The following is a 15,359-nucleotide window of genomic DNA, read 5'->3' as shown; positions in this document are numbered from 1 at the left end:
TGACCCCAAAACTGGAATAAATATAGTGTGTCCATCTAATGAAAATCCTGGGTTAAGACTAAGTGGAGACTAATGCTAGTATACCAACTACCCAGCTGTACTGCAAAGTCCCTTCATGGGCTGATGAAGTTCCTCATTATGGTGGCATTTGAGGTGCAAGGTTGATAGCATTCCACATGAATGATGAATCCTTGAATGATCTCACAGTTTTATGGCCACCATGATCACCATGGGTCCACACCAGATAATTAGTTAGTGGATCAACTCACATAGCGAGGTGCACTCTGGATCTAGCACTTGTGCTCAGAGTGGCCCTCAGGCAATTAGAACACTTACCGAGCATGGGAAACATTACCTCCAATGGTCTGAGGTTGAGGACAAGGACAAGATCTGCTCGCAGAGTTTAATGGAATCAGAGCACTTTGAGAAGACCCTGAGGGAAAATATGGGGTTCCTCTTACAGACCACTGTATTGAGCATTTAGTAGGATTTCATAACCTCATCCTCCGCCACTGATGAGGTGACACTCACAGGCCCTCTTCTTTGCTTCATCCCCACAGGTCACCTTAATTTGTGTGATGGGCAAACAAGAGAAAATGGTAGAAGTCTCATGCTTAATCTGATCAATTACATTATATTTTGTTTTATTATGCTGTGACTGTGTGGGAGGACACTATATTACATCTGCAACATTTTGTTTGAAGTGATGGACAGCTAGATTAATCTGAGCTACCTTCACATGATGACTAATTTCAAGTTCCACCCATAGCTAGGGAATGTCCCAATACTTTCAGAATAAAAATAAAGCTAATGTGCAGGATCTCTGCTTCCATGGATGCAGGAAGAACAGGAGTACTTGTGGCACCTTAGAGACTAACAAATTTATTTGAGCATAAGCCTTCATGAGCTACAGCTCACTTCACCGGATGCAGGGTGAGCTGTGGAGGAATCAAATGCTAAGTCTTTTCTGGTTCAATTTAGGCTGGCAGTGCTCATTGAAATATTGGAGATAGGGGGATATTTTCATTCCCCAACTTGTCCTTTGGACCCCTGTTAGATTATTTTAGTAGCAGTGACCAAAAACTGTTTTTTATATTTTCTTTACTATTTGGCAGCTGCATGCAGCTTTTGCTATCAGTCACAGACCTTGCTATGGTGAACTTCTGAAGCTCTATTTTGTCACCTTCAACCAACCTTCAATGAGAATGAAGCAGCCTGCTTAATACATAGAGTATCTTGCTATGAATGCACGACACCAGTGCTCTGTAATTTGCATTGACAATCTAGATAGATGTTGGTTCTGACCTATAAAGCCTTAAATTGTTTGTGACCTACCTTCTTGACTGTCACTTTTCTTATGCAATACTTTCACAGCTGCAGTCAGCTAAGCATGCAAGCTAGAGTCCCCTCAGTATGAAAGGAAAAGCTTTGAGCAGGGTGTTATCAGTGAGGAGTCCTTAATCTTTGAGTTTTTTATTCCTCCCACCCTCATCGGACATAGACTGACTCAGGGCATGATACAAAGGCCATCGCTTTACCCAATAAAGGCTGCTGTTGATGAGTGAGATGGGATATTCTTTGGGTCTGTTTTCAGTTTCGATTTTTCTTTCATTCTAATTTAGGGTCTGGAAAAGCTTGTGGTTTTGTATGTAACTGTGGTTTTAATTCCTAGAAAAATGCCTAGAGTTTGGAACAGGGCTTTTTCTTTTAGATCATTTCTATTAAAACACTTTCCCTGGCCTGAAGAATGATGCAGCCTAATTTGGACACTATGGGCCTGATTTCTTTTCAGAGGCAGCTGGTATCTCCAACTCCAGCTGAAATCAATGGAAGCCATGTGCTCAGCACTTCTTAAAATCAGGACCTAGGGGCCAGATTGCCAAAGGGATTTAGGCACCTAAACATGGAAATAGGCACCTAGTGGGATTTACAAAATAACTTAAGCTGATTGGGTGCCTACCTCCCATTGACTTTAATGGGAGATAGATACCTAACCTACACAGGAGCTTTTGTAAAACCCACTATACACTTGTCTGCATTTTTAGGCACCTGAATACCTTTAACAATCTGCCTATAAGTTTCTTACACTCTTGGGCAAATCCTAATTATTTGGAGGAATTTTCCTCCCATGAAAGCTGTCCTTTTTGCTGAGAAGTGTGTTACCATTTCCTCAGTGAGAACTGCTTTCACTTTTGTGAAAAAATTAGAGGCAGAAGTGAAATTTTCACTTGTTACAAATCTGTAAAAATTTAGTTTTGCTAGTGACGGGGGGAGAGGGGGATGTTTGATTCTGCTTGTGCCTAAAACAAAAGAACAAATGTCACATTTGACCAGCAGCCAATGCAACTCTTTCAAAGTAGGTGAAAACACTCCAATCCCTGATTTTGTGCTCCCATAAGAAATCCTGTCACCACCTTATGTACAAAGTGGAGTTTATGAAAAGTGGGTTTTTTGTTTTTTTTTTAATCAGATAAGCTGGGCTACAAGGAATTGCACAGAACTCTGAAAATCAGAAAGAGCACAGATTCTGAACAAGAGAGAAGCAGCAGTACAGGCTACTTAGCTAGTTAGCTGTTTGGAGCAGGGACTATGCTTGTGGTTAGTGTTTGTACCACACCTAGCATGATGGGGTCCTGGGCCAGGACAGGGGTTCCTAGATGTGACTGTAATAGAAATAGTAGTCTGTAAATTGTAGGACATTCTTAGCACCTATTTTTGATATTTCCCTAAAAGTTATGCTGGAACTAACTTTGATCATCAAAGGAGTGAGATTCTGGAATAGACTTCTAATAGGAGTAGTGGAGACAAACCACCTAACTAGTTTTAAGGTGGTACTTGATATATTTATGAAAGGGATTACCACTTTTGGTACTTTGCAGTAGTGGTAGGAAACAATTACATTTCTTTCATACTTTGTCCATTGGTTGTCAAAACAATATGGACTTTACACAGTACACTGTTTTACACCAGTTTTGCCCTGGTATAACTCCATCAATTTGAAATCAGTGGGTTTTTTGTTGACTATTTTTGGAGTTGGTGCAATTTTTGACTTCCTCAAAATATCAGTGGTTTTACCTTAGCATATAACTAGCGCAAAGGAGTGGTGCATCAGGCCTTACATTTGCAACAGAAACCGAGCACTAGAAAATTTGTGAAGAAAGTATGTTTTCACAGACTGTTGTGTACACGATATACAGTAGAATATGACACATTAATGAGGAACTGAAAAAGCTGCAATGGTTCCAGGCACAGCCCAGCAGCATACAGGTGGGCTGGATCATTTAACAATTCAGACTTGTTGCAGAGACACTTCAGCCAAAACATTGTGTATTTTTTAAGCTTTTACAAATAGTTGACGTTTAGAATTGTCTATTCAGATGACCGTTTTTATTTCAGTGGCTCGGTCAGATAAGCTGCTTGCAGAAAATGGTTGTATTCTAGATTTTGAACTTACAAATGTACAATTCTTCTTTTGAATGCTTGCGTAACCCACACACCTCCTGGGTGTGGTGTTCTGTCCCATCTAGTGGCACCGAGACCACTTAGAGGAGAGTTAAATGAGTCTGCTCTACAGCCTTAGCTAAGAGCCAGTGGGCTTTTAGCTCATGTGGTAGAAATTCATGCACTAAGCTCCAGAGGTCTGTGGTTTGATCCTGCCCGCACAACAACTGGGGTCTGTTGGCGTTACACTTGCATATGTCCATTACACTATAGGGTGTGTGTGTGTGTGCTTGTGCCTTGGTTCCAGAGAGCTTTTCCTACCGGTACTCATAGGGGTAGCCCCACTGAGGAGCATCTCATGCTGCGAGTGAGAGTATAAAGGGTAGAGATGCCCATATGCTCCTCAATTCCATCTTACCATCAGTGGTCAAAGCATTGGTGTTCCCTGTGAACAATTACTCAATCTACCAGTGGCACTCAAAAAGTTATCTGGACTTTTCTTTTAGTTTTTATGATACTAAGTGTATTTTCATTTAGCCCTTTCTTGGGGTTTTTCCAGTCCAGTGGGCCTCCGGACCCCACCCGGTACCAGGAGAATCTATGCCAAGGTCCCCAGGGTTCAAACCTTGAACAGGCTGCAGGAAGCCTATGCCTGTTAGTGACCCCCCACTCACACTGCCTCAAGTGTTTGGGTGAGGCCATGTCAGAGACAGGTGCTCTATATTTCGTGGCTTCAAGACTAGTACAATGAATCTGATAAGAGAGGCCTCCAATATATCCTCATGGAAGCTACCCTTAGACCAACTTTGGATCCCATTTAAGGGAAGCTCATCGAAGACTCCTTCCCAAAGTGCTCTCCCAACTATGTCAGATGAAAGAAACCACAGAAGGTCCCAGTCTAAGGGACTATCCTCTTCGAGGCCCAGGGAATTGGAGCCCTGGCCTCAGAAGCACAAGCAGAAGTCCTCATCTGGCTCCTCAAAGGTTAGGGTGCAGGACTCTTCCACAGAGGTTCCTTCAGATACCAAAGTTATGGCATGCCCTTCAGCTCACTGCTCCCTGGTACCAACTCACTCAGAGACACCTGAGCTGTTGACTCTGGTGCCCTTTCATGGACTGTCAAGACTGGCTACTTCTCCAGTGTTGACAAAATTGTTCTTCCCTGATCACTGCAGGTCAGCAGTCCATGTCAGCACTGACTACACCGGAGGCTTACACTGCAGCTAGCCACAGACAATTGAGGAACTCCCTTTCAAAGGGTGTACCTTGTTCTCATCCAAAACTCATGAGTCTTTGCACACCCCAAAGGACTGAAGAGCAGTTCTGAAGTCCTTGGGCCTCTACAACCTGAAAACAAAAAGGACAAAACATTGTCCTCCAGACCAGTCTAGACATCAGCATTACGCCCTCCCTCAGGGTGATCAACCTAAGAGGAGGGAAAGTTTGAAGAGGAGGAAGCTGACGCCTTCCTCTTCCTTGAGTCTGAAGGATCCCCAGGTCTTGCAACAGCAGATTTGACTCTTAGGGCAAGGGCAGCCTGCCACCCTAACTGAATCTATCTGGCCCTCCCATGCCTTTCTGGCACAGCTTCTTCTACTTCCTAAATGCTTGGCAGTCCATCACCCCAGACAAATGGGTGCAAATCATAGTGGAAACAGGATGTACCCTGCACTTCCTCTCCTCCTTCCCACTGTTCTTCTTCCGGGACCCCTCTCATCAGTCTGTGCTAAGACAAGAAGTGCAGACGCTACGTTCTTTAGGAGCAACAGAAGAAGTGCTTCCTGTTCATCAAGCCGGGAGGTTCTATTCCTGATATTTTCCAATTCCCAAAACCAGAGGAGGTCTCAGATCATCCTATACCTTCAGAGCCTGAACAGATGCATCTCAAAGATAAAGTGCCAGATGGTTTCCCTGGCCATGATTATCCCCTCTCTAGATCCTGTAGACTGGTATACTGCCTTTGGCTTACAGGATGCCTACTTCCACATGGCAGTCCATCCTGGCCACAGGATGTCCCTGAGTTCATAGTGGGACACGACCACAAACTGTATTCAATTTTATATAGCAAGCACTCTTTTGTGGCTTTGAGAGCCAATAACAAGCTTGGAGGTGCAATAACTAGAGCTGGTCAGAAAAACTTTGATGGAACCATTATCCATCAGAAAATGCAGTTCTGTCAAACTCAAAAGTCTTCACAAAATCATGTTGTTTTTTGCAGAAATTATTTGGGGGGAAAAAGGGCAACATTTCAAAACATCCCATTTTTATATTTTCAGAAACAGGCATTTCAATTTTTCATTTCAAATGTTTATTATATTTTTTTTTAAATGAGGATTTTTCCTTTGGGGAATTTTGAAATTTGGGGGATTTGACTCTAAACAAAACCAAACTTTGAAATCTCAAAATCTTTCACAAAATGGAATTGTCATCCTGCAGACAGCTCTATTAATAGCCAAGTGTCAGTGCTTGAAAGCCTGATTCTGCCTGGAACAAAAACATTCAGAATGCATTTGTGAAGGATCAGGGAGTAGTTTGGGGAAGCAGCAACTACCACACAAAATAAAAGGGTTTAGTAGATGCTTAGTGGGAGAAGCATGAGGCCATGACTACTCCCCCGCCCCCGCAACCCCACCCAGCCACATACCCCTTTTCGGTATGGAGTGCATCTGCTGCCCCCGCCCCATGCACTCAAAGCACAAGCATTGGCATCCCGTGCATTTCCTGCAACTTCTGTTGGTGGGGTATTGGAATTATAGAGAGGCTGATGCTCCAAAAGCTATTGCTGCCATTGGGAAGCCATGGAAGGCCACAGTCTGCTGCATTTTTCTCATACAAAGAGTCAGCCTTCCGACTCCAACACTAAAGTAACTACAGAAGAGGAGCAGCACTACCGAACGTCCGTTACACTGCTAAAAATAAAATTTGCTATCATGAAAATGGAGGAAGGCCCCTGGGAACCTGCTACTTTCACTTCAAGAAAAACCTGGTGAGAAGAGAAGACCCTCGTACTTGATAATGGGGAAGAAAACATGTTTGTACCTAATAAAAGAAATGCATGTAGATACGTGTTCATGTCTTACCCTTGTCGTATTACGGAGGTTGATAAGAGCTATGGCATTCTGCTGAGCAAGTGCTAGTCATTGAACTTTACCTTGCTATGATCAGAAAAGTCATTCTGTAAAAATGTCATCTTTTCCACATTTATTCTACTTCTGGGACGCCCATGTAAAGCTTGCTAATTTTGCAAGTTTTCACCCAAGACTTTTCCAGTGAAAACAGCTACCTGATGATCAAATTGTGTTCCTGCTTTGTAAAATACCATTATTTTAGAAATCAGAATTTAAGACTGTCACTGAAGCTGTAAATGGGCGTGGGGGAGACACTTTATTCACTAAAATATATTAAAATTGAATCCTAACTATGGGATGGTGCAAGTAGTTAAAAGGTGACTTCAGTTTTGAAAAAATGAATTTTTGGGGGGAGATTTCCTGTTTTAAAAATGGGGAATAATGATAGAACCTATAATTTCCCCCAAATCAGGAAAAACTTAAAGGATACCCACAGTAATTACACTCTTGGTAAAAGTGGACTGAGGCTTGCTGGAAAATTAAATCTTACCCAAAAAAGTTGCAGAGTAACAGCCGTGTTAGTCTGTATTCGCAAAAAGAAAAGGAGTACTTGTGGCACCTTAGAGACTAACCAATTTATTTGAGCATGAGCTTTCATGAGCTACAGCTCACTTCATCGGGTGCATACTGTGGAAACTGCAGAAGACATTATATACACAGAGACCATGAAACAATACCTCCTCCTACCCCACTCTCCTGCTGGTAATAGCTTATCTAAAGTGATCATCAAGTTGGGCCATTTCCAGCACAAATCCAGGTTTTCTCACCCTCCGCCTCCCCCCCCACCCAAACTCACTCTCCTGCTGGTAATAGCCCATCCAAAGTGACCACTCTCTTTACAATGTGTGTGATAATCAAGGTGGGCCATTTCCAGCACAAATCCAGGTTTTCTCACCCCCCCCATCCCCCTCCAAAAACCACACACACAAAATCACTCTCCTGCTGGTAATAGCTTATCCAAAGTGACCACTCTCATTACAATGTGTATGAAAATCAAGGTGGGCCATTTCCAGCAAAAATCCAGGTTTTCTCACCCTCCCCCCCCCACACACACACACAAACTCACTCTCCTGCTGGCAATAGCTCATCCAAACTGACCACTCTCCTTACAATGTGTATGATAATCAAGGTGGGCCATTTCCAGCATAAATCCAAGTTTAACCAGAACGTCTGAGGGGGGGGGGGGTAGAAAAAAACAAGGGGAAATAGGCTACCTTGCATAATGACTTAGCCACTCCCAGTCTCTATTTAAGCCTAAATTAATAGTAGGTGACTTCTGGGAACTCTTCTGGCTCCATCAATCTGTTTCTTCACTTCCGCAGGTGGGTATTGTAGTTGTAAGAATGCTTGATAGAGATCTTGTAGGTGTTTGTCTCTGTAGACGATGGATCGTGTGGTGTGGTCAGGGTGAAAGCTGGAGGCATGTAGGTAGGAATAGCAGTCAGTAGGTTTCCGGTATAGGGTGGTGTTTATGTGACCATTGTTTATTAGCACTGTAGTGTCCAGGAAGTGGATCTCTTGTGTGGATTGGAACCAGGCTGAGGTTGATGGTGGGATGGAAATTGTTGAAATCATGGTGCACCACCCTATACCGGAAACCTACTGACCGCTATTCCTACCTACATGCCTCCAGCTTTCACCCTGACCACACCACACGATCCATCGTCTACAGCCAAGCTCTGCGATACAACCGCATTTGCTCCAACCCCTCAGACAGAGACAAACACCTACAAGATCTCTATCAAGCATTCTTACAACTACAATACCCACCTGCGGAAGTGAAGAAACAGATTGATGGAGCCAGAAGAGTTCCCAGAAGTCACCTACTACAGGACAGGCCTAACAAAGAAAATAACAGAACGCCACTAGCCGTCACCTTCAGCCCCCAACTAAAACCCCTCCAACGCATTATTAAGGATCTACAACCTATCCTGAAGGATGACCCAACACTCTCACAAATCTTGGGAGACAGGCCAGTCCTTGCCTACAGACAGCCCCCCAACCTGAAGCGAATACTCACCAACAACCACATACCACACAACAGAACCACTAAACCAGGAACCTATCCTTGCAACAAAGCCCGTTGCCAACTGTGCCCACATATCTATTCAGGGGACACCATCACAGGGCCTAATAACATCAGCCACACTATCAGAGGCTCGTTCACCTGCACATCCACCAATGTGATATATGCCATCATGTGCCAGCAATGCCCCTCTGCCATGTACATTGGTCAAACTGGACAGTCTCTACGTAAAAGAATAAATGGACACAAATCAGATGTCAAGAATTATAACATTCATAAACCAGTCGGAGAACACTTCAATCTCTCTGGTCACGCAATCAGAGACATGAAGGTCACTATCTTACAACAAAAAAACTTCAAATCCAGAGTCCAGCGAGAAACTGCTGAATTGGAATTCATTTGCAAATTGGATACTATTAATTTAGGCTTAAATAGAGACTGGGAGTGGCTAAGTCATTATGCAAGGTAGCCTATTTCCCCTTGTTTCCCCCCCCCCCAGGCGTTCTGGTTAAACTTGGATTTATGCTGGAAATGGCCCACCTTGATTGTCATGCACAGTGTGGGGAGAGTGGTCAGTTTGGATGAGCTATTGCCAGCAGGAGAGTGAGTTTGTGTGTGTGTGTGGCGGGGGGGTGAGAAAACCTGGATTTGTGCTGGAAATGGCCCACCTTGATTATCATGCACATTGTAGGGAGAGTGGTCACTTTGGATAAGCTATTACCAGCAGGAGAGTGAGTCTGTGTGTGTGGTTTTTGGAGGGGGGTGGGGGGGTGAGAAAACCTGGATTTGTGCTGGAAATGGCCCACCTTGATTATCATACACATTTTAAAGAGAGTGGTCACTTTGGATGGGCTATTACCAGCAGGAGAGTGAGTTTGTGTGGGGGGGGGCGGAGGGTGAGAAAACCTGGATTTGTGCTGGAAATGGCCCAACTTGATGATCGCTTTAGATAAGTGGGAGAGTGGGGTGGGAGGAGGTATTGTTTCATGGTCTCTGTGTATATAATGTCTTCTGCAGTTTCCACAGTATGCATCCGATGAAGTGAGCTGTAGCTCACGAAAGCTCATGCTCAAATAAATTGGTTAGTCTCTAAGGTGCCACAAATACTCCTTTTCTTTTTCCAAAAAAGTTGGGAGAACTTTACTTGGGAAGCTTCACAATCAAGATAATGCAAGGAAATGTTTTATTGGGCTATATGGAATCATGGCTCAGTATTTGCCTATTTATTTAACTGAAGGTTTTATGAACTTCAAAGCACTACAAAAGCATTTAAAATTAAATAGGCTAAATCTTAGGCCCAGCACACAGTCCAGGCATGTTGACAAAATTGGCAGGGGTCGGGTGTGAACAAATCCTCCTTTTATATGCCGTGGAGTGGCAGCAGATCTTTAGAGATGCAAATAATCCCTATCTTTCTGTGGGAGGTGTATCTGAATACTCATTGTGTAACCCACACACCTCCTGGGTGTGGTGTTCTGGACCATCTAGTGGCACCGAGACCACTTAGAGAGAGAGAGAAAAAACGAGTCTGCTCTACAGCCTTAGCTAACAGCCAGTTGGCTTTTAGCTCATGCGGTAGAGGCTCATGCACTAAGCTCCAGAGTTCCCAGGTTTGATCCTGCCCACCAATGACTGGGGTCTGTTGAGGTTACACTTGTTCACTTGGCTCAACTCCAAAATCACTTTCCAGATGGGATTGCAGAGTTCCACTCCATGGCATGCAAGAATGTGGTCCCCTTTTGTGGACTTTCTGTATCCTGTTCCCCTTCTATGCAAACTGAACACTACTGCACACACAGAGATGGGAGAAAGCATTTAGCAATATTTGAACTTCAAGGGCAGTCTAAAAGACATTCTATCTGTTTTTAAGTTTTATGAAGTACCCCTGATATTTGAGCATCTAGATTTAGGAACAAAGTCTCTTGAATTTAAACAGTGATTCCAAAGGTGTAAAACATCAGACAAAAAGGATGTCTAGAATCGAATGTGAATTATTAATTTCAATGTAAAGGCAATCATTCCAAGCTCTAAATTCAGACCAATTTATTATTTAGAAACAAATGTTATAATTCCTATGGAGAAACTGACAATACTAAAACCTTTCATTGACCATGAAATTAGGAACATCTCCCCCTGAGTCTTCCCTTCCAGTCAATAAGTCATGCAGGACTAGAGCTGATTTGAAAAAAAATATAAAAGTAACATTTTCCTGCTCAATAAAATTGTGGTTTGTTTGTTTGTTTTCATAGTATCTCTATCTGCGTAGCTCCTCGGAGGACCAAAACCATAAAGGCATTTATAGATCAAAGCCAACAAATGACCTGTTGAGTCCCTTCTAGTCCTACACTTCTGTTTCTATGAAATTGAAATGAACTGGAAGTCAATGAAGATTCTGAAGGACTTGCTCCCATCAGGGTATGCAGTACTAAGTAACAAGGCAGCCGTATTCCGCACCAGATGAAGTATGTTTGGTGTTCAAGTATAACCCCAAGCGAATCCCTTGCAATAATCCAAGCATACATTTAAAAGCATTTTTGGCTACTGCTACTATCTGGATTTCCAGAAGCAATTTAAGATCCCATAAGACTCCCAGTTGGCAAACTTACATAACAAACAGTGGTTAAAGGCACTCAATCAGGGGAGCAGATAGAATATCTGCCACTTAGCCTATTTCTTTCCCTCAATTTCTGCCATTATCTTTAAGTTTCAGCCACCTAGCCCTCATCCTTCACTGGCTAGCCTAATTATGTGCATTGTCCTGGTTTAGCATAATAGAGTTGTAGAGCTGTGTGGCTTGGCAAGGTTTGTGTAGCAAAGAAAAGATTTAAAATCTCCTAAAACATCCTACCTATGTGTGTCTTCCTGTCTTTCCCATGACTGTTCCCACTCTCTCTCTGCCAGAATGGGAGCTACAGTTCCTCCTATTTATGAGTCGCTCCCGTACAATCAAAAAACAGAAACCATGGGAGACGATGCACACAGTATGCATATCAAATATTTGTCAGGGCTTTATTCATAATCAAAGCATAGACCTGAAAAGAATTGGTATAAAAATTCATTGATTAAATCCAAGAAAATTCCACTTTGCTTGTGGACATTCTCTGGGCAAAAAAACAAACAAAACAAAAAACAACTAAATTCTTATAGTAAATTATTTATTGAAAATAATTCTCTTGCATTATTTGGACAGGAAATCCAGAGCACCAAGCTGTATTCAAATTGTGTCAAGTCAAGTTTTGTACAATATATATCAGTGAAGAATGGAGCCCCAAATATTTAGTTCCCCAGTTTTTTTCCCAAAGGGCAGAAGTGAAATGAATATTTCAGAAGTGAAATGAATATTTATGTCCAATATCTATAGGCATTAAACACCTGCTGTCATCCAGTCCCAGCTTCTAGCAGTCAGAAGTTTACAGACACCCAGAAATGGGGTTGTGTCCTTGACCATCTTGCCTGATAGCCATTGATGGACCTATCCTTCATGAAATTATCTAATTCTTTCTTTTTTGAACTCAGTTATACTTTTGGCCTTCACAACATCCCCTGACGAGTTCCACAGGTTGACTGTGCCTTGTATGAAGCCAAATTTCCGTATATTTGTTTTAAACCTGCTGCCTCTTAATTTAATTGGGTTATGCCTCCTGCATGTGTTGTGAAGGGGTAAATAACACCTTCACTTTCTCCAAACCATTCATGATAGACCTCTATCATAGCCCTGCTTGGTCATCTCTTTTCCAAGTTAAACAGTCCCAGTCTTTTTAATCTCTTCTCATGTGGAAGCTGTTCCATACTCCTAATCATTTTTGTTGCCTTTCTCTGTACTTTTTACAATTCTAACATATCTTTTTTGAGATGGGGTGACTAGAACTGCACACAAAATTCAAGATGAGGGCATGCAATGGATTTATATAGTGACATTATATTTTCTGACTTATCTATTCCTTTCCTAATTGTTCCTAACTTTCTGTTAGCTTTTTTGACTGCTGCTGCACATTGAGCAGATATTTTCAGAGATCCATGCTGGTTCCAAGATCTGTCTTCAGTGGTAACAGCTAATTTAGACCCCATCATTTTGCAAAAATTGATGAAGTCCTTCACTCAATGAAGGACTCAAGAGCAACATTAAGGACCCTAGGGATATATACACTGCCTAACAGGAGATGAAGATACCATCCCAACAACAGGTACAGTGACAACATGTCTCAACACCACCAGAGACCATATGACAAAGACAGAGACACAGACAGAATCAGTCACAGAATGCGGTGTCCCAACAACCACCAAATAAGCTGCAATTTTGAAGAATTGGTTGCAGGTCTTCACGACCTCCCCATAATGCCAACATCAATTACCAATACCCAAATCTTTGGGTACCAACTCAGACCATATTACAGCAACTGGGCCTCCATCACCTCGGAGCAGTGGGACTTTAAGAGATTGTTCAAATGGGCTATACCATCCCCTTTACATCTATCCCTCCTTCCCCATCCCTCTTCAGGGACCCCCTCACGAGCACCTATTGAAACAAGAGGTGCATCACATTCTGCAAATAGGTGCAGTGGAAATAGTTCAAGCACAGCACAGAGGGAAGCGATTCTATTCCCATTACTTCCTGACCCAAAAGAAAAATGGAAGGTGGAGATGCACCCTCAATCTAAGGAGACTCAACAAATATGTCTGTGTGCCCACAGATTCAAAATGGTCACCTGAACTCAATAATCCCTACACTGGAAGAAGGGGAATCGTTCGCAGCCTTCGACCTACAAGACGCATAGTTCCACATAACAATCCGTCCGGCTCACAGACAATTGCTAAGGTTCATAGTAGGACAAGAACATTTCCAACACAGAGTGTTACCATTCGGCCTCTTGACAGCACCGAGAGTATCCACCAAAACACTTGTGGTAGTAACGGCTCACTTACGCAGACAGAGAATATTGATATTCCCGTAGTTGGATGACTGCCTACTCAGAAGTACCACAAAGACAGAAACAGAACGAAGCATTCAGATAACTGTCTCCCTATTTCACTCCCCGGGGCTGCAAATCAATGAAAAGAAATCTACCCTCACTCTGGTACAGCAACTAGAGTTCATTGGTGCTCACCTGGACTCCTGCATGGCCACAACATTGCTACCAAGGCCACTTTTCACAACAATGACCTCCCTTGTATCAGTGGTCTTGCACAGTCCATGGGTACATGTACGAACATGCCTACAGCTCATGGGACATGGCTGCTACCTTCCGTTGTAAAACATGCCAGGCTACACATGTGGTGCCTGCAGAGATGGCTGAATACAGTATACATCCCACGAAGAGAATCACACCAACAGTAGAGGTGATACAATCACTACACTGGTGGACAAACCCCATGAACATTTGCTCTGGTGTACTATTGCATCCGATGAAGTGAGCTGTAGCTCACGAAAGCTTATGCTCAAATAAATTTGTTAGTCTCTAAGGTGCCACAAGTACTCCTTTTCTTATTCCAACAGGAGTCACCTTCTGCCCAGATCACAACAGATGCCTCCCTGATCAGATGGGGAGCTCACATGAACCAATTTACCACCCTGTGGAAACACACTGACACAAACCTACTGGAACTACACGCAGTACGCAATGCATGCTGCCACTTCCTGCCTCTCATACGAGACAGAACGATACATGTGATGTTGTCTGTTAGGATCTGTATGTTCTATATCAGCCACCAGGGTGGAGCATGATCCCACTCTTTATGTATGGAACTGGTGCATAAAGCACAATATCACTATCACAGCATCTTACCTACCTGGCTGCCTGAATATTATGGCAGACACACTAAACAGACAGTTCTTACAAGAACACAAATGGGAACTGAATGACGAAATAACACAGCGTATTTTCCACAGATGGGGAACTCCCAGTGATAGACCTGTTTGCGACATGAGCAAACAAGAAATGCAAAAAGTTTTGCTCACATCTTTTGACACAGAGCACAATCACTGGGAGACCCATTCCTTATCAAATGGAACGCCCCTATCCTATATGCCTTCCCACCGATTCCCCTGATATCCAGAGTCCTACACAAAACACGGAATGACAGGACTAAGATAATCTTTATAGGGCCAAAATGGCCCAGACAGACTTGGTTCCCTTAGCTGACTCACTTGGCAATATGCAAGCTGTACACACTTCCCTGCTTACACAATCTCCTCTCGCAGGTCAAACTCTGCATCGAGATCCCGGGAAACTCCACCTGAAGGCATGGCTCCTTCGTGGCTTCGTCCTGAGGAATTAACCTGCTCTGATCAAGTGCAATAGGTCCTGATTAATAGCAGAAAACATAGTACACGCTCTACTTACCTCCAAAAATGGAAACGATTTTTCCTATGGTGCCAAATGAAACAAATATCAGCACAACAAAGACCACTTTTTATCATCCTGGATTACCTGCTATCCATAAAAAACTCAGGACTGGGGATGAACTCGATTAAAGTTCAGCCATAACTGCATTTCACCAGCAGGTGAATGGAATATCAGTATTTGCCCATCCCACTGCTAAGAGGTTCGTAAAAGGACTACACTTGTACCTGGATATCCGGGAAACTACACCAGCATGGGATTTAAATTTAGTGCTCAAATGCCTGACTAGAAAACTGTTTGAACCCTTAGCATCATGCTCTTTACTCCACTTATCTATGAAAGTGGCATTCTTGATAGCCATCACATTGGCATGAAGAGTGAGTGAGATAGGGGCACTCATGGCTCACTCCCCATATACAATAT

Source organism: Natator depressus, chromosome 1 (genome assembly GCF_965152275.1).
Source record: "Natator depressus isolate rNatDep1 chromosome 1, rNatDep2.hap1, whole genome shotgun sequence".
Taxonomy (NCBI): domain Eukaryota; kingdom Metazoa; phylum Chordata; order Testudines; family Cheloniidae; genus Natator; species Natator depressus.
This window is presented reverse-complemented; position numbering follows the sequence as displayed.